Source organism: Phyllostomus discolor, chromosome 3 (assembly GCF_004126475.2).
Source record: "Phyllostomus discolor isolate MPI-MPIP mPhyDis1 chromosome 3, mPhyDis1.pri.v3, whole genome shotgun sequence".
Lineage (NCBI taxonomy): Eukaryota > Metazoa > Chordata > Mammalia > Chiroptera > Phyllostomidae > Phyllostomus > Phyllostomus discolor.
This window is the reverse complement of record NC_040905.2, coordinates 18323452-18347913: the sequence shown is the minus strand read 5'-3', so window position 1 is coordinate 18347913 and position 24462 is coordinate 18323452. Positions and strand designations below refer to the sequence as shown.

Sequence of the window (24462 nt, the reverse complement as noted above, 5' to 3'; positions counted from 1 at the left end):
CAAAGTTCAGGAGATGTAGCTACAGATATGAGGAGGCAGAAAGAGAGAGAGAAGGTGGAATGAATGTACTAAAACATCCACTCTCCCTAATGCCCTCCTTGTAAAAGAAACTCATATGCTATTTTATTAATTACAAGCTTTACTAATAAAAATCAAAATAAAGAACAAATAAAACATTGGCTAGAAAGTAAAACCTTATGATGAGTTTTGTCCAATTAAAAATGTCTTTTTTCATTTCCTTTTTTATTTCACTCTATAAACAGATAAACGTGGGAGTCTGCAAATTTCTCTATTTCTTTGGGGTTTTCTCTGGAAGTTTTTCATAAAGTAGCCCTGCGAATTAAATACAGCTTCCCTGTAGCCAATGGTGTCAGAAAATAGTAGCCCACGGAAAGTCAGCCAACCAGACTGTTAGCTCTAGATGAGTGAGTCAGCGCCTCACCAGTGTCCCCTATGTGCAGAGGCTGGGTGTACGCTATCCGCAAGTAAAGCTAACGAAAACTTTAGAAAATGCATTTCTATTCTTTTGAAACTGAATATGAAATGGTACAGAAAATGCCTTACTATGATCATAAAAACACTCAAGAAACTAAAGAGCATTCTCTATAATCATAAAAACGCTCAAGGAACTAAAGAGCATTCTATCATTCTAGTAATGGGGCCCTCTGAAGGCTGATGTCCTCCTTCATTGCAGATGTAAAAGACTCAATTTGGTTAAAATTAATGAATAAAACAACCTCCGATTCCATGTGGAATTATATGCCTAAAAATGCCATGCTGTTGGTCAACAGTAAGCATCAGTGCTTATGGTGTCACTTGATAAATACCTGCATACTTGTTTACTTTTTATTTTTTAAGATTTTATTTATTTATTTCTAGAGGCGAGTGGAAGGGAGGGAGAAAGACTGGGAGAGAAACATCAATGTGTGCTTGTCCCTCATGTGCCCCCAGCTGGAAACCTGGCCCTTAACCAGGCATGTGTCCTGACTAGGAATCGAACCGGCGACCCTCTGGTGCTCAATCCACTGAGTCACACCAACCATGGCTGCATACTTCTTTTGAAACAATAGCTTTCAAACTTTCCTGAATTTTTTTTTTAAATGATAACAGAGATAATATCAATTTCTACTATAATAAGAAGTTAAACATAGTTTTCTCTCTATGGTTATAAGGGGAAAGTAGAGGAAGTATACACTGCTTCACTCTCCTCAAATACATCGACAGAAAACTAATTTGACATAGTTTGTTTAATGCAACATTTTTTTCCCCCTAACCTTTTCCCAGTCTGCCTTACTGGATGGTAGAGACCGGAAAATTAAAAATTGCACTCTCTTGGCAGTAAATGTTCAGGGTGGGAGTAAGAAGCGATTCATATTCCAACTTTTAAGGTGTCCTCATCATCCTTGAATTAGAAATTGAATTAAACATGGGGAAAGGTAAGGTAGAAGGCGCTGATTTGGCCACAGAGCTGAAGAAGCCTGGATTTGCAGTCACCCTCACCAGGGACAGTGTTGATAGCCGTTTGGACCACGGCAATGCACGTGTTATTCTAGAGGCCGATGTGCTCTTGATATTCATATTGTCGCTCTCCTTCTATTCATGTTGTAAGCAGCCATCTATCATTCAATATTATTATCATTGCCTAAAGTAGCTAGAGTGCCTTCTGTGATCTGCCACTAAATGTTACTGAAACCTCTGTGACAACAACCACTGTTATCGTTACTTTTTAACTATATCTCAATATTTCTTAGATCATGTAATTTGGTAGTGGGGCCAGGGAGGACCAAGCCAGGGAAAGATTAAAGTATCAAATAGCCTGTTATGCTTTAAAAAATGTAATTATTTTGAAAAACAATCAAGGGTTAGTGAGAAAAAAATAGTCAGAGCAGGTTTTCTTAACTTTCTTAGATCAGACCTGAATCAAACCACTTGGTTTTTTCCCTACAATTTTTAATGTAAAAAAATTTTGATTACCTATGCAAAGATTTACAAGTAAATTGAATTCTGTCTTCTTAGTGAGGCAGAAAAAAAAATAGATTGAATAATTCTCATGTTGATTGAAAAGTAAATTCTTACTCAATCGGACTGCTTCCATCCATACCTGAATAAGGTTAGTGGCCTATTTTAAATATTGAAACATCGCTGAAGTGAAAATAATCAGAAATGAATTTTCCATTGTCTGGTGGTGATGTAATTTTAGGCCTGAAAAACTGAAAGAAAAATCTTTCAAATAAAAAAATAGTAGAAAAACAATAAATCATAAGTCTAATGTGCTTGCAACTGCATTAAATGAACAAAAATATAATCTTTTATTTTTATATTTTAAGTTTTATTGTGAATGCAGAGGTTAGGCCTGAGTGATAAAAGCAGCATTTTAATAAATATCATCACCAAAGGTCATTTTGAGAATTCTTAAAATCTTTTTAAGAAAAGGCAATATTTTAAATGGATTAAATATCTTTAAAAAACTAGATAAATCACAGCTAGTATTTTATTTCTTCTTCCTTAAAATACCATTTCATTTCTCCTCCTACTTTATCATTTCAGTCCTCCTCCTCCTTTATCATTTGTCGATAACTGTTAATTTTACGGTACTATGCGTAAGTTATCAAATTAGCTTCTTAGCTTTGCGGATATTGGCAGAAAACATGAGACTCTAAGCCAGAGACAAAGGCCCTAAAACAGCATGACCATCATTTGTGTAAATTTTCTTTGACAGCCCCCACCCCATCTCATTCGGGCGATGCCTGAGGTGGGCTCAGGTGAATGCTGCACCTGCAGTGGGTTTGTATCAGAGCTGAGGGACACCAATCTTAGGGGATCCTGCTTGTCAGGAAATGAACTGTGAACAAAACTGCCTGAACTCCACTCCAAAGGGAGACATTATCTTTATTTTATTGTACAGTATGCAAATCCTCCTACTCTGGTGGGGACCATAATTCACCATCCAAGGATGCTCCTATGAATGCCCTTGAGAAGATAGTTTAAAGAAAAGGGTGGTTAGTAAAGAAATGTGAGAGACATATGGATAACTGTCCCACAAGATTATTATTTATTGGTCCAATGAAAAAAGTGTCAGCTGGAAAACTCACCTATACCCAACACACAGTCACCCTTAGGAAAAGTCTGCAAATGACTGACTGTTCTATCTACAGAACCAATTATATGGCCTGTGATAAAGACTCTTCATTGATCAAACTTTATTCAAACTCCCCTGAACTCTTTTCCAATGTGCCCTGACTTTTGCATTTCTGTATTTGTCCCAGCATTGTCCAATTCGTCAAGAATCCTGATAAGTTATTCCCAACCCTCAATAATTGATCACCCTGAATTTTTGACCAGGTTTCTCTGCTCCATGGGTGATGTCTGATCACCTTATCTTGCCTTCAGCCAGAATCCTGTTGGGTAAGGTTAGCTAGAATCCCCTCTTCCTCCTGCTGTTTCTTCTTAGTAATTTTTCTTTTTTAAAAATTGACTTTATTGGGGTGACTCAGTTAATAAAATAATGTAGGTTTCAGCTGTACAATTCTGTGTATTATACACCATCTGTGTATTTAATGTGTTCACCACCCCAAGTTAAATCTCTTTTCATCACCACTTACTTATCCTCTGTTTACTGTCTTCTACCTTCCCAAACCCCCTCTCCCTCTGATAACCACCAGACTATTGTCTGTGTCCATGATTTTTTTCCCCTTAATTCCTTTACCTTTCTCACCTCACCCATACCCCCTGATCTCTGCCCTGCTCTTTGGCTATTAATTCTCACTTGTCCAATCTCTCTTCCCCACTGAAAAGCCCCATTGCTGTGGGTCCTACACCCAGCACAATGGACCCTTTGAATAAAGTTTTCTTTACCAAGTCTTTTAGCAGGTATTGTTTAGTATTTTTTCTTTATTGTCTGGAAGAAATAGTTCTCAAAATGCAGTCTATGGACCAACAATATTAGCATCTCCTGGGACCTTGTTATAAATGCAGATTCTCAGGTCCTGTCTCAGGCCAACTGTATCAGGAACTATGGAAGTGGTTAGCATTCTGTGTTTTCAAATGTCTCAAAGTGATTTCAAGAGCTACGATTTGAGAATCACTGGCCTACAGTCGATTTAAAGCAATCTGGAAAAGGAAGAAACCCTGACTTAAAACTCATGATTTACAAATGAGAGATTTGTTTATGCAATCACTTATTATTTTTAGCTCATATAGATTATATGCAGAATCACTGCAAAACATTACGCTATTTATACGATCGTGGGAGAGAACTATAACTACAGTCCTGGCTAAATAAGGATTTAACCATCTAATGAGAAAGACAGTAATGAAGACAAGTGATACACAAAAGTAAATGAAGGGGAAGAAAAAAGGGAATTTTGCCAAGTGTGTGATGAATGTAGAAGTAGTTTCTCCCAAGGTTTCAAAATAGAGAATTACAACTCCGATGAATGTCAGCTTTGGTTTTTCATTTCAGCAGTCAAAGTGCTGGGGGGAGGAGGGCAATGAAAATTCCTGGCCATGATGCTCCATCCTAGCAGCGTGTTGATTACACAAAGTCCCATCTGAGTTGCCAAGAGAACAGACCAGAAGGAGGAAGAGTTCTGAACTCCTCACAATCTCCACTGATGATGGTACTTTACTTTGCCTACAAATATCTGTCTTTACCTCAGTTCCTCTTATGATTACACACCCCCACCTTTTGCAACCCTTTATACGACATTATGGAAAAGAATCAGGAAGTAGAAATGAAACAATGAGAGGAAACAGGAAAAGGAGAAGTTTTATAAAGTCAGATTCCAGAACTAAAGGAAACAAAAAATGTTTTTTTCAGTATTGACGGGGCTTGCTTTGTGGGTGTGAATCCTGAGGAGTCGCACAGACGCCATGCTTAGAAAGGGCGCATTCTTGGTTTAATGCACTTTCGAATTTTTAAATGAGTTCTGAAAGGGGAGCTCCATATTTCATTGTGCATTGGGACGTATGATTTCGTAAGCTGATCTGCTTAATAACTGGCTAATAATGCTGATCAAGTATGATGTCATCTGTGGACTAGAAAGGTCCCGTCATGGGTGAATGTGTGGACAATAATCAATGTTAACATTTAGCAGACAAAGACATCAATAACCTGATTTGTCATTAGTAAACAAGGACAATAAAGTGTACTTGACTTATGTTAAGCTCGGCTTGACTCTGAAACATTTGATCTCTAGTGTGAAGACACTGGCATAAGGCCTCAATGAAATCAGTAGCTATAATTTTATTCATTCAGGTATTCAGTTATTTATTCTCCAGCTACTTATTGAGTTGCTAATGTGCCATACATTTTGCTTAGCACTGGGGATGTGATGGTAATCAATAGCTCATTCAGTTCTTAACCGCACAGAGTTCACTCTCTAGTAGGAGAAAAGAGTAATTATTGAATGTCACAAATGGTTATATTATCATTCACCATGAGAAGTGGTCTGAAAGAAGGACCTCAATTCTACTGCAGTTTATAAGGGCCTTGACCTGACTGGAAAAGGGAAAGTAAGGAGAACGTTTAGAAAGGGGGTTAGTGAAATTTCCTGGATGAGGCGATGCTTGAGGTGAAATTAGGAACATGATGAAATACTCTTTTACTCAGTGACTTTCACAAGAAAGTCACACATTTTGTGTGCTGCCACAGAATGATTAAGTGTGATGGTAACATTTAAATCATGTATCCCTAGCAGCTAATTGGTAAGGTAGTTCCAGTAGTTCCATCATTGCAGGTACCTGTAACCAAAACTATAATTGATTCCTAGTGTATCAGACATGGTAGAGACATATGCATATGGGCATTTTGTTGCACTAAGAATATCTTGCTCACACAATGGTCATTAGAATAAAGCAAAGCATACTTTGACTACTACAATGTATCAAAGGTTACATCTGTCTAGTCCCTGTGAAAGTATTTCAATCTTTGCCAGCTTTTCAAAAACTGTTCAGCACTAGCAAATAAATGAAACAAAAATAAAGCAAAACAGCAATTATTGAACCATTTGCTAATTATTTGGTATCAGACCATATTTTTTTTAAAAATCATGGAGAAAAATAACTTGCAATAATTATGGTATTAATATAGTTCAGTATGCTATTGTTTAATTTTTATGTAATTTTTTTTTCTTTATCACAGTCACTATTTCAAAATATTTTGCTTAAAATCACCAAGATTTATTAAGTACTTAGAGTTCTTTAACTCAATATAAATCAGCCCTAAGTTAAACCAAAAGTCAAAATAAGTGCACTCAGATTTAGAAGAGTTTTATTTTTAGATAAAGATTTATATTGCATAAAGTTTATCATTTAATTGATACAATAACTATTCAACCACATCCATGATCTCAAGCTAAATATAGTTGCTTAACATTTTTTGCATTCCTTATCCTAATTCAACTAATGCAAATGGATTAAAAGTATTTGCAAAAAGTGCACAATCAAAAGCAAATTTTAGGTAATTTTTAAAAAATAATTAGCAGTTCAATTACTGCCTAGTTTAAAATAATAGTTTTAAATTTAAGACACAACACAAATCAAATCAAGAAAATGATCATTTGTGAAATTCCTGACTTGATTTCTATAAATACTGCTCGAGGAGTGGAAATTTTTTAAGTGTGTTCATTATCAACTTCACTTTTGTCATTTGTCATCATTCTAGTATAGTAAAATAGTCTTTCTCTAACAAAAAAAAATGAACAATGTTTAAGACAAAGAAGAAACAACATCATTTAACAAAATTAGTATGCTAACCATAAAATTCCAAACAGTGGGAAAGATTTAAGACACAATAGTGAAGACTCCAAGTTTGGCCTCATCCCTGGGGGCTTCTGGTCTGGGCCTGGGGCAGGTGGTTGTCACCATAACAATGGACAGTTTCCCCTGCATAAGACAAGATGAAGGATAAAGTGGGTTATGCTTACATATGGGTTTATGATGCACTATCCCAGCATTTTTCATGAAGTCATACATTCATTTTTGTTTTTTTGTCTCTCTGATCAGTATAATAAAAATTGATTTTCATATTTCTTCTCAGTGAATAAAATTATGCATGCATGAATAGAAGCCATTGGAAAATTTATGAAATTGGTAACAACATACAGACCAGAAGATAAAAAATATATATTAGCAGTATTGATAAAACTATGTAAGCCATATGCAATGTGTGATAGTATTTAAATTTAGTACAGTAGACAGTTACAGATGAATGGCTGTGGATATCATAAAGGGAAGTGCATTGAAGATATTACTTACTAAGCTTTGGAAGTCGTTATTGTAATATTATTAACTTTTATTCTTCGTGTTCTTCTTAGCTTTCAGTCTATAGTGTAGTCAGAGTATGCCCATTACCAAGCCAATAGAAATAAAATTACATTTTTACTTATAGACAGCTATTCAAAAACATAATGTCTATACACAATCCCACAAAAGTAAAATATAATCAAAACTTAAATGAATCAGAACAGATTTCTAACCAATGGCAAATGGAATCAATTCAGATGATACAGTTTTAAATGAATGTTCAACTTTCCAGGTGGAAGAGACACTGATGTACTCTTGGTGTGAAATATTTCACTCTTGGTGTGAAATATTTGGATTCTGCTTTTTTTTTTTTTTTGCGGGGGGAGTGACTCCTACCAACTGCACATATACAATTAAGAATCTTTGGAGGCTGCTCTAGTTTAATAGCTACTATGCTATTGTGTGTTTTGTTTTTCTTAGAGGATAAAAGGTTCGCCTAGTTACAAGCTTGTAATACAGAATTTGCTTAATTTTCTTTACTTAACCTATCATTCCTTGGCTGGGCCTTATAGATGTTGTGGTTTACAGACAGATTGCTATAATTAGAACATGGCATATATTATATCACGAGACCTGGAAATTCTATTGTTATATTCAAATGAATATTTTTTAGTAAAAGTCCTTAATTTCAGTATTAAATTTACTATTCCTAGTTATAAATGTCTATTTTAGTTGTTAGCTATTCAATACACCTGATATTTTTCCATTGAACAAATATTTCTTTAATGCTTACTATTTTCTGGGGACTATGCTAGGCTTCAGGGATATAGCAGTAAAGAACGAATAAAAAGCCTTTGTTCTCAAGAAATTTGCATGCCGCTAAAAAAGGAAAATATAAGAGCAAATAAACAAGTATATGATACCACAGATGGTGATAGGTGTTATTGGGGGAAAAGGCAGGGTAATAAGGTGTGGTGGGCAGAAGAAAAGCAACCAAAGATTTCCACACCAAATCGTTAAAGCCTGTGGATATCTTAACCTTACATAGCAAGAGGGACATTGCAGGGATTATGCAGATGTGATTGAGATGAAGAGTTTATCCTGCACAATTCTGGCAGACTCAATATAATTATGTGAGTCTTTAAAAGCAGAGAAAATTTCAGTTCAAAAACAGATGTAAAAACAGGGGAACCAGTGAGACGGCAGCATGAGAAGGATTCAACTCACTGTCATTGACTTTGAGAATGGATGAGATGATGGATGTGGTCAGTCTCCAAAAGCAGTAGAAAAAAAAAAAAAAAAAAAACAACACAAGGCAACAGATTCACCAAAGAACCAATTATCTTTGATTCTTTGGTTCTTTGGTGCTCTTGCTGATACCTTGATTTTTATTTTAGCAAGACCCAAGAGGTGTCAGAATGCTCAGATGCAGAACTATAAGATAGTGAATTTGTGTTGGCTTAAGCCACAAAATTTGAGGTAATTTTTTAGAGCAGTGAAAGCAAACTAACACAACAGATTGAGAGACTGGTCAGTATGTACCATTTTGCATAACACTTAAAAGAAGGCTGGTTGGAGTTGTGATGCTTGGGCAGGGTTGAATGAGGTGACAAAGCTAGCCATCTGCTACAAGCAGGAAGGACTTTCCAGGCAGAGGAAACAGCAAGTGCAAATGCCCTGAGGAAGTGGCATGCTCAGTTGCGGAAAAGCAAGGAAGCCATCAGGGCTGAAAAATCAAGGACACGGAATGCTGTAATGTGTTGAGTGCTGGCATCAGTGAGCCAGACCTTCTGAAGCTGGTTACATCATGGCATTTTATTCTTACTGAGATATGGGGCTCTTACAGGTTAGGGGCACAGGAAAATAATATCTGGCTTACATTTTAAATGGGTCCATTCATTTTGATCACCTTATGAAGAACAGTCCGTAGGAAGGGAAAGAGTAGGAGTGGTCAAGCTGGCAGACAAATCAAGAAACGTTCAAATATAAGATAATGACATCATGGAGGGGTTGGTGAGGAACAGATATATTTTGAATATATTCTAAATATAAATATAGTAGTATTTGCTGACAGATTAGATATTAGAGTTTGAAAAAAAGGAAAGGGGGGTAACTCCAAATTCAAAGCAGAGTTGCTATACTCAGATGGAAAGAAAATTGCTTTGGAGCCAACCAAAATATTAGCAAATGTCCTTTTTCAAAAAATTTAAAACAATTTCTTACTTCTTCACACCTCAAGAGTTGAATTTATCTTTCTTTTACACTACCTTCAACATCACACATGACTATTATTGTTTTCATTAACTTAAAATTTTCAGAGTAGTATTTTAGAATAGACCATCAGTATTTCCACACTTGATGTGCCATTTCTGTGATGTTAGCTGGAAGTTCAACTCTTCAGCATTTCCTGTCTCCCCATTTTCTTAAACACCTATAAACTATAAATTTTTCACTTGAGTAGGTTCTGGTCAATGCTTTTTAAGATAAAAACTAATTTAAAAATCTAAGTAAGAATGATATTTAGAAGGCACATGCAAATTCTTTGAGATGAGATTTCATTATTGTAAAAGTTCTGCTCTTGGACTTTTGTTAGCACTGGACATGGCTTCCCAGGTGAGGCAATGTGGGAATGAGCACTTCTGGACTATTAGGTGATAGGTTTCAAGCACTAAACATAATGACTATGGTTCACATTAACTATGAAATTTCAGAATTATATAAATGAAAAACAGTGTACTAGGAATAAGGAGACCTAAGTTTACATACTTATTAAAATAAAAAGTGACTTAATCAGAGTAAAAGATAATTTGGATTTAACTAAAATGATTTCTAAATTGCTATCCCACTTTCTTCCTTGGCTACCTGAAGACCGGCTGCCATCATGAAAGCCACAGTAACTCTCAGGACCAGGCAGTCCGTGAACAAAAGATGACTTCAGCAGAAACAAGTGGTCATTGATGCCCTTCACCCTAGGAAGGCAACAGTACCCAGGACAGAAATCAGGAACAACTGGCCAAAATGTAATAAGCCACACCAGACATCATCCTTGTGTGTGGATTTAGAATCCATTTTGGCGGTGGCCAGACAACTGGCTTTAACATGATTTATGCTTCCATGGATTACGAAAAGAAAAATGAACCCAGACATAGTCTGGCAAGACATAGCCGGTATAAGAAGTAGAAGATCTCAAGAGAATAAAGAAAGGATCACAGTAACAGAATAAATAAATTTAGGAGGACTGCAACAGCCAATGTTGGTGCTGGCAAAAGGAAAGAGTGAAAAGTCTTCAGTGATTTTATTAGTTGTGATTTTTTTTTCATAAAAGGATTAATAAAATAAGAACTTTTATGTGAAAGAATTGTCATCTGGAATAATCAGTTCTCTCTAAACCCATATGAAGTATTTAAACATATAGATATGTCTATAAATGGTATATAAAATATTTAGCTTAATGTAAATTAAATGTGTATATATCTTCCTATAGCAAAGTAGTATTTTTAAACAATTGCTAATCAACCATAAACTCCCATTAAATCATCTATTGAGGAAATAATTTTAATAGTGTTTTTTTTTATAAAAAAAGCCCAGAATAATGTCACTTAGCTCATGATGGTGTTAGTGTAGATTGCTAGGTATTAATACAGTAAGGGAGCAAAGGAAATCAAACATTATTAAGCATAATCAACTGGAGAGCACTAGCCTGCTTAATTAAGAAGCTATCCCCATGAGAAGTTCACACACTCAAGGGGATAGCTTCATTGCCCCACCAAGGGGATTAACAGCTCTCTTTTCCCCATGTATGGAGCAGCCCACTCTCCATTACCAGATTATGGAGGGGACAGGGAACATGGGAAGGTAAGCATATGTGCAGTAGATGCCAAAATGCAAAGGAGAAGGTGTTTGTATGAGATATATGACATGAGAGCCAAGACGATGATCACAGAGGCCTGTCTAACCTGGGAAAAGAATTAGATTGGATAGGGGACATGAAACAATGGAGGACCAGGAAATGGCTTAGTTAGGGGAAGGATCCAGAACCAGCCAATGAAAACTTTGGAGGCTGATTGGTTTGAAAAAATGCCTGGTCCTTTCCAGGGCCAAGGTAATATAATCCCAGTTTAACAAAAAATCTTACTTCTCTCTCTCTCTCCCTCTCCCTCTCTCCCTTTCTCTCTCTTTCTCCCCTTTTTCTCTCTTTCTCCCCTTCTTTCTCTCTCTCTCTCTCTCCCTCCTTCCCTCTCTCCCTTAGAAACATGTGCTCGCCACAATTATTTGCGCGTTCTCCTTGTAGCAGCCATGTGGCCTCCAGCAGCTATTCAGCCAGTAGCCAAACAAACTTCAAGCAGGCTCCAGGACAAGCCTGGGTGCTGGATACAGCAGTGCCAATCAGCCAGAGCACAGTCGGGAACAGACTAAACTAGCCGGATTGGGGCAGAGAAATGGACTGAACCTATAGCATAAAATGTCTGGATATTGCCCTTATTTCTGGGCCTGATGAAGACGAGATTGAACTTTTTCCTCAGCAGGACAAATGGAAATGAAACATTGGAAACCTGGGGACAGCCTTCTATTTCCATCCAAATAAATCTTATCACACTACATCCTTCCATGCATGAGTCTCTCAGAACGCTTTCCTTGCGATCCCATGAAATAGCCTACTTCTACCAGCAAGAATACCAGACCTAGTGGAATACCTAATCTAATTGTCATTTCAATACCTCACAGAAGCAGAATCTGTATGGGAACTTTCTGATCAAGTACAAGTAAGAAAATGGGTCTTCTCCATGCCCCAGAGAAAAAAGAGGCACTATGCATGGTAAAAACCCTACTTGTGTGCTTCCCCTCTGAAAAAGGTGTCTGGGCCCAAGAACAATCCTTTCTATTCCTTTGTTAATAGCTCCTTTGCCTCACCCTTCTTCCTATAAAAGCTTTAACCTTCTAGTTGCTAGATGGAGTGCTGCCCAATTCGTGAATTGCTTAATGAAGTCAATTAGATATTAATATTTAATAATTTTTAATAATGACAATATAATTTTATTATATGTTTTGTGAATTATCATCAAACATCTAGAGAAATACTAAGAATTTAGAAATCATTAAAAAAAATAACATTCTTTCCTGCCTGAACATGAGAGCTTTCTGTGGCTACTTTGTGTTCCTGCAAGATTCATTGTGTTAATACTGACCTCTGATACTGCCATGCAGCCACATGCGGCTCGGTGACATCTCACAGACACACAGTGTGAAGACCACAGTGTAGATGGGAAACAACCCAAAACCAAACAAAGATGTTCTAAGTAGCAAATAGTTAATAATAAATACTAGTACCAGCTAAGCTATGACCTAGTTACTAAATTAATAATATAATAAAATATGCTAATTTATGTCTAAACGTAAAATGTCATTTATGCTAAAAATAATACCTCATTATGTTTCACAATAAATGGATATTGTACTAAATTCAGAATTTTGAAAATAATAGTACTAAATTACTATTCTGGTAATTTATTAAAGTCATCTAAAATTTATTGATGCAGAATAGCTTCTCTTAACCTCATTATTTTAAAAAATTAATGTGAAATGTGATCAATTCTGTGCAATGGAGACCACAGTTTTATTCATATTAAGATCATCATTAATCATCAGTTTTTCCCCTGCACATAAAATTCAGTGATGCCAAAATAAAAATGTTTAGTTTTGATTTCCAAATATTTAATTAATGATGTCCAGTATAGGCCTTATTTTTTCTCACCAAATTAAATTGCAAACTTACTAATTTAAATTTATATGTACATTTGTTACAAAACCTTTAGTTATAAATTAAATCACCGCTTTTCATATCTTGGTATTTGTCACTTTAATTCAACAAATTTTTTCTGATGTCTTAAAGCAAACATTTGAGAAAAGTCTAATTGTGATATTTAATAGTGTTTTATGATGCCTGCATGATTACATTTTCTTCTTTTGGTTGGTGAATATATAGGTATCTCCTTTGTAACATATTGAGAGTTAACTCACTAAATCGTGAAGCTTTAGGTCTGGTGGAAAGCTTGTAAGAAAGCCTCTAAAATCAATGTTTAAGAGTTGAGTAAACTGAGTCAGAACAATATTAACCCCTGTTTGATATTAAAATGCTGATGTTTAGAAAATCTGGGACCTGCAAACAGCAAGATACTTAAGCACTAATTTATTCTTGTGCATGGTGTCACAGTATTAGAAGACCTTGAATCACATGTCCTTTGGGGTCTAAGGCACTTACTAACTTGTGGTTGTGAAGTTAAAGTACAGTATTAAATCTTTAAGAACACCTTATGTACGAATAATTCTCATTTATGTAGAGTCCTTTAGTGATACTCTTCATTATCCCATTTGTAGACTTTTCAGTTTTACCTTTTTTCCTTTAGTGAAAAATTATTATTTATTTGCATACTTCCATTTACACTGTTTAAACTCATTCCCAAAATTTGGGTAAATAAATAGTCTCATTTGTAAGGTCACTATCCAAGGGCAGGGTACCAACCTATGACTGAACGATGGAACTAATGAGATAGTGGAAAACAAACCAATCACCTCCTTTGTTTATCATTTACTGTTTCCTCACCAACTGGAAAACCAGTTTTTATGTACTATGCAGAATTATTGCTGTTTTGTAGGCTATAGCTTATTTGACAAGGTTAAGGCCCATGAGTCAATATAGACTGAAAAGAAGATTTTATCATGATAATTCCTCCCTGAAATAGAGTTTCAAAATATCATTTTTTGGTTCAGGTTATGCTTTAATTCTCCAAAGAAATGTTTACCTCCTTGTCCACAAAAGAAGTGCAGTACAGTACAGGAAAACAGGTCCATGAAGAAACAAAAATAATTATTAAGTCTAGCTTACGGTAATTAAGAAAAAAATATGAACACACAAACAACAATAGCAAATGAAGAGATTATGAGGCTACAGCCTATATTTTTCATGTGGAAACTGAAAAGCAGCAGGAGATTTTTTGATTCTAGTCCCTTTGTTTTAACAGCCTTCCTAAAAAACCTCACCCAAATCTAAGTTCTGAAAATTCCTAATGTGTGATGCTGAAGGAGGTCGAACTCTAATGAAGGCCTGTGGGAAATGAAGAGCTCAAGCTTTAGAGGTTTGGGTGTGTTTGTTTGTTTGTTTGTTGTCCCTGTGCGTCAGGTCTTAAAACCCACACAGAGTCAAGAATTCAAAAGATTTAACATGAAACTATTATGCAGCATCATACTCTGAGAGCAGAACCATTTTCAAAGCATAGAGGTACTTGTAGATGCTTATGCACTCAATATTATCATAATAAAAGTACTACTCATTATACTGAAGGGTTAATGTTAATAAAACTTAAATAATTTGTTTCCAATAAAATTTTAATAAAGGCTATTTGGAAAATGCTCCATATGCATGCCTTCAGGACAAATTTCTTCTAAGATAATTTCTTCCAAATATTGTTTCCATTATATAACATCACATGAAAAACTTGTAGCATACATTTATTACCATCTGACAGCTTATATTTTTTCTCTCATTTACATTTTCATTACCGGTCAATTATAAATGTAAACCTGCCAAAGAATACTCACTCACTCATTCAGTCAATGACTCTTCCAGGAGGAAAATGAGAACAGATACAATAGCACAGTGTGCATAAAATGTTATATACTACACAGCCATGCTTTGATGCTTTAATATATCAGCTTTCATCTTTGTAGCTGTACCAACAAAACAACACAACTACTTGAAAATTTTAAAAAATGCAGTCAAATTGTTTTCAACATGTTAAATAATATTCTTGACAGCTTTTGGAAAAACCCCACTGGTTTTTAGTTATGAGTTAACCAAATTTTGATTTAATGCATTAAGTAGGTCTATCCAGATGAATAACCATGGTTTCATTTAGGAAAGCCTATTACAAATGAAGCATTTATATGTTTCTTTGGTGCTTAATCAATAATGTCTACACTGTGATATATTTGTTTGGGAGGTAAGATATTAATTGTAGTGTATTTGTAGAGCTAACTATATTATGCAGTGCCTTATGTATGATTTTTTCATGTTTCTTTTTTCTCTAATCTTGGAGTGAAGGGTAGTAATATAATGGTAGTGATTAGAATTTATCTTGTCAATGAGTAAACAGGTAAAATATTTCATCAGATTACTTTACATTAGACACGTGCATTTAGTATTATCGTTCTGGCACTCAGTGGCCGTGTGACACCATGCAACTGACTTAAACTCTCTCTACCTCTGTTTCCTCATCTATAAAATGGAAAAAATGTTCTATCTCTTTTTGTATTACTTATGCCATTGCTATACATTAAGAATACAATAGTTGCTATGGAAAACAGTATGGAAGTTCCTTAAAAAAATTAAAAGTAGAACCACTGTGTCATTTGACAGTTCCATTTTGAGGTATAAATCTGAAAATTAAAATTGGGATATTAAAGAGATATCAACATTCCCTTCTTTATTATATTACTATTCTAAGTAGCTAAAATTTGGAAACAACCTAAATGTCCATTGCAGATGAGTGGTATATAAAAATGTATGTACAATACATAGAGCAGAACATTATTTTTGCCTTAAAGAACAGGAGAGTCTGCATTATGTGACAACATAGGTAAACCTGAAGGACACTATGATAAGTGACATAAACCAGACAAAGAAAGACAAGCACTTCTTTGAGGTGCCTAGAATAGTCACATGCATAGTCTCGTGTATGGAATGGTGGTTGCCTGGAACTATGGGAAGGAGAAACGAGACGTTTCAAATTAACAGGTACAAAGTTTCGGCAATACACGATGGATAAGCTCTATAGATGTGCTGTACAACATTGCATATACTGTCAGCAATAATCTGTTACATACTTAAAATTTGTTAAGAGGGTGGATCTCATGCTAAGTATTTACTCATTTGTTTAAGTTTCTGTTTTGTCCACAGGTTGTAATTCCCCACTATGAGAGGTTTTGTCTGACATCAGCTGATACTGAGTTTTGACGCTATTCCTGAATTAAAACATTTTATTGACATCACATTTAAAGCACTAACAAGTATTTAGATTATGATGATAATAGTAATAATAACTCCTTAATTGTAGTGTGTCCCTATATTTGGAAATTCAGTTTTTCACATGTTCTAATTTTTTTTAGTTTTGATTTAATCTTCACTACATTTTAGTCCCCCATACCTGCACCCTGCAATCACCACACTGTCATCCATGTCCATGAGTCAGTCCTCTTTCAGGCTTTGCTCAGTCCCTCCACCCCTTAACCTCCCCCCACACTAGCTGCCATCTGCTCTCCATTTATGAGTCTGTCTCTGTTTTGCTTGTCAGTTCAGTTTGTTCATTAGATTCCACATATTAGTGAAATCATACAGTAAATTTATTAAATTTTGTATGCAAACTATATACACATACTTTCATGTGTATTAATATATACAAAAACACACTCATCTTTAGTAGAACTATAATTTCAGACAATTGCACTTGGAGGAAGTGTTGAAATCATTACATGCCATTTAATTTGCACTATTCAAAATAAGTACAGCTGGTCTTTGCTTAATCTTGCATCCTAAACTATTCAAACTGTTTATTCCTTTAAGACCTAATTCAATTTCTATCTGCCAAAAAGGGAATTTTTCAAAGACTGTTAACACTCGCTGATATTTAAAACATGACTTAGCACTACTTTTCATACTGACTTGGTTTTCTCACTCCTTTAGTTATATACATTACTCATGCCACCTCAACTTGAGAGAAAAATTCTTCAAGATAAGTACAAAGTTAAAGGCTCATTTTTAAATGTTTCATAGTGGAATTGAAAGAGCTTATGATCTATACTCAGATAGATGTAAGTTGCAGTTCTGACCTCACAGTTGGCTGAGTGACTTTCACACATTTTCCAAACTTCCTGGCCTCAGTCTTCCCTCTGAAAAATGTACCTGACAGTTTTGTATATGAGATGTCAGTCTTCATTATTATCTTTCTAGAACCATGTATTAATGTTTGAAACATACTTTGTTTTCTATAATCTTTGCTGATTGAGTAATCATTTTATTATCTTATTTCTGTGTTGGGAGTACCAAAGCTCATCAGATCTGTGTGTTTGTATTTACTGCAATACCTTCAACAAGTAAATTTAACACATTTTGAATAATATTCCTAAATGTATATCTCTGATATCAACAATAAGGATTCCATAGTTAATTTAAGATATGCACGAATCACCAAATGGGATACAGTACCATGGCTGAAACATTTCAATATGAAATGAAAATGATGGTGAGAAACAGAATTTCAAAAACTTTAAATTTGATTTGAAATGATCCCAGGCTTTATTGATTTTTTACTTTGTCTCAGCTCTCTGGATGAAATGCATATCTTTTAGCAAAACAATTTAGCATTGGAAAATTTAGAAATTTTCCTGGGGGTCAGGAGGAAGGAATAAAATCAGGTAATATATATGTGTGTGTCTCTGTGTGTGTATACACACACACACAGCTAAATAAATAAATATATATACACTTTATTTAGCTTACCATAATGAGTATATATATATATATATATGATATGTTTTATTCTTAGACACTGACTTATCCAGCATCTGAAAATTGTGAATTACTTTGTCCAATCCCCATATTACATTTGGCCTATGATATAGATGACAAGTTTAACACATCAGTTGATTTAGTCATGTTGTCATAATATCCTCCTATATTTTACCATAGCTCTCTGCTCACTGCAACCAAATATGGACAAAAATTGATGACCAAATCTTGAAAATTATGAAGCAATAAAATGAATTTTATATATTCACACTTGTGTTTATTGTAATGGGATATTAAATTATATATTTTTAAATTAGCGTGTTTTTAATTCTGAGAAACTAATCAAACACATAAATTTGCAAAGATTTAGAATATAACTAAGTGAAAATTTCAAGGAGATATTTAGATTTTGGTTGATTAATTTTTCATTTCTGAAAACCACGTAAAGAATAATTGGTGAGTTAGAACATGTTTTAATTTGAAGTTGCTAAATATAGAAACATTGGCTTTATTTTCTTTTTAAGGAAAAGAGGTACATTTTGTTATTGAATATCAATTAAAATTTAAATTTAAGAAAGAAAGTGGAAAAAAGTGACTAAAAGGAAACCACTAGTAGGGAAAAGAAATTCAAATAGTAATCTTAATAAATGCAACTCTTAAAAAAAAGGAAGGTATACTATGAAATTTTTATAATACTTTAATCTAAGTAAAATCCTCAGTCCATGAGTATAAGGAGAATAAAACAAGCAGAAGGGTGCAATCTTATTGATTTAGGGTGTTAGAAAATACAATTCTGTGCTGCCAGTTTGGTTGGAATTTGAGAAAGGAAATTCTATAAAAAAGGATATCACCCAAAGTGGGGCAATTCCACAATTTGTACATAAGTCCCTATAGATTCTTGAATAAATCCTCACTTAGACATACAAAAGCCCATCAGAAACTAATTATTGGAAAGCTAAAATGGGTAAGCTGTAGCAGAGACAAAATATGGAGTGTGAGCCCCCAAATATTATAAGGTATAAGACAAGCATTATAGATTTGTCATTTAAGAATTACAGTTGTTACACCAGAACATTAAAACTAGACTGCCAAATTTAATGCATTTCCTTCAAAAAACAAACAAAAACAAACAAAAAAAACCATGACACTAATGACACTAAACTTCCAAAAATTTGAAGTGACACAGTATTTTTATTTTATACTGAAACAAAAATAAACACTTTTTAAAGAAAACAACAGAATCCAGAGTTACTATGTAACATCATACACACTATCTAGTTTATCATGAAAAGTAACTAGACAGGAAATAAATGTGATTAAATATCAAGAGAAAAAGCAGCCATAAGTAGAATTTGAGATGGCATGGGTGTTAACATGGACAGTTGAGACCTTAAAACATGTGCTAGGAGAATCCTAACATGGCCCACCAAGATTTTCTGACTCAGTTCCTGGACCTGTATTATGTTGAGATGTCACAGCAATGGTCATGTACCATAACATAGCAAAAGAAATACAATGGGTAAAAATGAAGATTCCTACCTGTGCTGAGTAATTTTATGTGTCAACTTGGAGGGTGTATTTAAATAAGATTTAAATCTGTGAACTCTGAGTGAAGCAGATTGTCTCCATAATGCAGGTGGGCCACTACCACAATCAGCTGAAGGCCTGAATAAAATGATAAGGCAGGCTGCCTTGAGAATTCACCTGTACCAGTGGTTCTCCTGAGTCCCCCAGGGTACCAGCTTTCTGAAAGAAACAGCATCATTCTGTAACCAGCCCACACTATACCACTGAACTAGAATTATGGGTGCCACTTCCTCTACATATATAGATTTCCTAGTGATTGAACTTATTCTAAGCAAAGTCACCCTTTGAAAGGCAAGGACCTACATCCAAGATTGCTTTATCCAGCAAAGCTTTCATTTATAATAAAAGGGCAGATAAAGTGCTTCTCAGATATGGTCAGTTAAAGGAGTTTGTCATCACCAAGCCCTTATTTTATGAAATGTTAAAGGAACTTATCTAAGAAAAAGAAGATAAAAAACATGTACAGTAAAATGACAACAAACTTACAATTATTAACAACCACACCTAAAACAAAAACAAACTAAGCAAACAAGTAGAACAGGAACAGAACCATAGAAATGGAGATCACATGGAGGATTAGCAACAGGGGAGTGGGAAGAGGAGATAGGGGGAAAGGTACAGAGAATAAGTAACATAGATGGTAGGTAGAAAATAGACGGGGGGGGGCGGCAAGAATAGTATGGGAAATGTAGAAGCTAAAGAACTTATAAGTATAACACATGGACATGAACTAAGGGGGGGATGTGGGTGGGAGAGGGTGTGCAGGGTGGAGGGGAAAGAAGGGGGAGGAAATAGGACAACTGTAATAGCATAATCAATAAAATACATTTTTTTAAAAAAAGTAAAACATCTACTTACTCGATTTGGAGCACAGGAAGAATTTGACACATAAGTGCTGGCTTTAAAGATGGAGAGGTCACATGCCAAGAACAGAATGGCTTTTAAGATATGAGAAGGGTCTTTAAGCTGAAGGAGCCCTAGGCTAGGAGCTAGAAAGACAATGAGTACCACAATCCTACATCCACAAATAAATTTATTCTTTCAAAGGCAAGAATAAATTTGGAGTGGATTCTTTCCAGATCCTTAAGATAAGAACTCAGCACAGCTGATGCCTGCATTTCAGCCTTGAGAGACCCTATGTATTTAGTAGACATTCATGGTACACATACAGATTGATGACATGAAAAACTGCAAGGAAACACATTGGTATTATTTTAAGCAGGTAATTTTGTGGTAATTTGTTGTGGAGGGATAGGAAAGTCATACAGAGAAGGTATTGTGAATATTACAGTCCATGAACTTGAATGAAAAAATGTGGTCATAGCAAACACACAGACCACCTCTGAAAGAGACAATACCAAAAAGAGACACAATGCCAAATAATCAAATTAAAATTATATAAATAAAATATATAATATCTGGATTTAAATAAAAAACACCCATACCATATGAATTCATCAGGAGCTTGGAATGGCAAAAATGGCAATCTAAACTTGAACATCCAATGTAAAATAGAAAGAGAAAATCAAGCTGAAAAATAAGAAGGGCGAGAACCTTCATAAGTTGTGAGAACTATAAAGTGGATCAACATATATCTAATTAGAGTAACTGAATAAGAAGAGGAAAAAAATGAGAAGCAACAGCAAACCTGTTTGTAAAAATAATTAAAAGTCTTGTGAACTTGGTGAAAATCCTATATAAGAAATCTAAGAAGCTCAGTAAAACTAACATAGGATGGAGAAAGGTCCTTATGAGCAAACCACTGAACACCAAAGCTGGGATGATTCTTGAAATTGTTTTTTTTTTTTTAATCACATTATGTTGAGGAACCAATTATAGAAAAAACAATAGGTTTTTAAAAATCAGAAAGAAACCAGTACACAACAGAACAAAACAAAAAGGTAACTGTCATTTCATAATTCAATATCCAATGAAGACATCTGTTAAAATGAGTACAAAGTAAATACAATGTAAGAAAAAAAAAACACAAAATTTGAGGGAATTCCTAAACTATAAACAATGCTAAAGAATATTCTTCACATTAAAGGGGAAATTTCCAAAGATAGAAACTTGGATCTATTGGATAAAATTAAGGACACCCCAAAAGTAAACATATGGGGAAATATAAAAGACACTCTTTTTCTTTCTTTTAAATTATTTTTTTAAAATATGGCTGTTTAATACAAACTTTAGAACATTTCAAAGTTTCAGTAATAAGACACTGTAGTATTGACTTCAGTTTGAAAACTTGATCAATGAAGCTGAAGACAGAAACTAGAAATAGCCCACACTTATATAGACAATTGATTTTCCCCCAGAGGTGCAAGAAGTTCAGAATGGAAGAATGCCTTTCCAACAAATGGTACTGCATCAATTAGATAAATGTTGAAAAAAGATGATCCTGAGTCCTTGCCTAATCCCACACACCACAACTAATTTGACAAAGATGGCAAACCTAAATGTAAATGTTACAAATATGAAATCCCTGCAACAAACAATGTAGAAAAGAATCCTTTTTACCTTATCATACACAAAGATTTCTTAGAATTAAAAACAAAACAACAAAACAAACAAAAAACAACAAAAATTGTAATTTCTTTTTAAATTAGAAGATTTAGACGTTGGGTTTCAGTCTCAATATGTAAAAAGCTTAGAGCCCATGATATCTGTATTTACATCAAAAGTAAATTCTCAACCTGAAACCCACTCTCCTTGGGCCCATCAGAGAACCCAGGTGGCAGAGTAAGCCATTCACTGTGATATCTGGAAAGACAGGCAAATTCAGACAGTTACAGCTGAGACCTGCTTACCTGGAATACAGTCTCAGGAGCCATGAACTTCAAAGACATTGAAAGGTAATTTTGATGAGTTTTTGGAGTTTGAAAGTGGAGTAGCTAGGTAGAGAGTGAGAAACTCCTGGAGCTACAGCCTTGGCGGTCTCTTCATGTTAGTGAACTTCACCTTCAGAAAACTCACCAGGTCTCAAAGATTCCCTCTTGGCTCTGGCAGTGGGAAAGATTGATTGCTGTGAAATATGCCTATAGCATCTTCATTATAGAGCCTTACTTTCCAGAGCAAAAATATTTTGCCCGAGTTTCATCCCTGTGAGAGAAGAGCTTTCCCCCAATTCCACCTGCTACAGACATTGTGTCTCAGATAACGGGGTGTCCTGCTTTAGAATGCTTCCCTTCCCCCACACCTGACCATCCTACCAACAGTGCTCCAGTACAATGATTTTCAACCTTTCTTATCTCATGGCACAAAATAGCTAATTACTAAAATTCTGTGGCATGCCAAAAAATATACATTTTGCTGATCTGAGAAAATAATAGATATAATTTTGATTCATTCACACTGGACGGCTATTGTCATACTGGCTGTTGTTATGTTTTAATTTGACAATCTAAATTGCTCCAGCCTAAATAGTCTGGCATTGCTTGTTTTAAAAAGTCTTGTGGCACGCCAGTTGAAAATTGCTGTTCTACCATAATAACAGTGCCTGGAAGCTGAAAGAGGGCCAAGAAGTAGATTTCTTCTGAGGAAGAGCATGGAGGAAAGTGCTGTATTAAGATGGCAACAACAACAGCAGCAACAACAACAACAGAAATACTAGAATTTGAAGCTTTTGGCAAACATTAAAACATTTGACTCCTAGACAGAGTATCCCACAATTTCTAGTACTAAATCACCCTCCTCAGGTGGCTCAGTTGGTTGGAACATCACCCTGTACATAAAAGGTTACAGGCTGGATCCCAGGTCAAGGCAAAAACCTAGTTTGTGGTTTTGATTCCTGGTCAGGGCCCATATAGAAGGCAACCAAATGATATCTCTCTCACAACATTGTTTATCTCTCTCTTTCCACTTTCATCTCTCTAAAATCAATAAGCACACCCTCAAGTAAGGATTTAAAAGAATCTCAATATTAAAGACCTATTTACCTCAGATTTTAGAACCTATTAAACATGCCTGGTGTTCAACATATATAGGACAAAACTAATAGAAGAAAAAATAGCTATAACATGACAGCTACTAGTCCAACTATAACAATGAGCATTTTAAATGTGAATTGCCTACTGTCAAAGTACATAAAAATAAAAAGTAAATCATTTGTCATCTGTATGTAATTCATTTTAAATATAAAATCATAAACAAGTTAAAGTAATGGGACAAAGAAAAATATGCTATGTTAACTTTAATAAATAAAAAGATGGATTGGTTATATTAATTTCAGACAAAGCAGACTTCAGAAGAAAATTATCAAGAAAACATGAGCCCTGGCCAGTTGGATCACTTGGTTGGACATCATCCTGGAAACCTTGGGGTCACTGGTTCGATTCCCATTAAAGGCACATACCTGGGTTGCAGGTTCAGTCCCTAGTCAGGGCATGTGCAAGAGGCAACTGATCAATGCTTCTCTCTCACAATGGTGCTTCTCTCCCTCTCTTTTTTCTTCCCTTCACCTCTTCCTAGAATCAATAAAAAGAAAAAAAAAGAAAAAGAAAAAGCATGAAACATAATACAATGATAAAAGGATCATTCTCCACAATGGCATTATAATCCTAAACATCTATGCAACTAACAATGAAACATCAAAATGCACAAAGCTAAAACTGATAGAACTAAGGGAGAAATAAAGAAACCTACCAAAATAATCAGTGACTTCCACTGCCTTCCGGCAGTAGTTGATAAAGTAGAGAGAGTATCAATAAAGATATATTTTACCTAAATAGCACCATCAATCAACTGAGTTTTTTAAAGATTTTATTTATTTTTAGACAGAAGGGAGGGGACAGAGAAAGAGAGGGAGAGTAACATCAATGTGTGGTTGCCTCTCACATGGCTCCTACTGGGGACCTGGCCTGCAACCCAAGCATATGCTCTGACTGGGAATCAAGCCAATGACACTTTGGTTCATGAGCAGGCACTCAGTCCATTGAGCCACACCGGCCAGAGCCAATCAACTGAATTTAATGGACATTTGTATAATATTCCATCTAACATCAGCAGAATACACATTCTTTTAATAAGCTGTAGTATATACATGCAATGGACTATTAAATAACAATAAA

At 35.0% G+C, this 24462-nt stretch overlaps 1 pseudogene; it reads left to right on the top strand.

Moving 5' to 3' along the window:
• Window positions 1–10126: 10126 nt before the first annotated feature.
• On the top strand, window positions 10127–10524 carry LOC114507819 (annotated as a pseudogene).
• Window positions 10525–24462: the final 13938 nt, after the last annotated feature.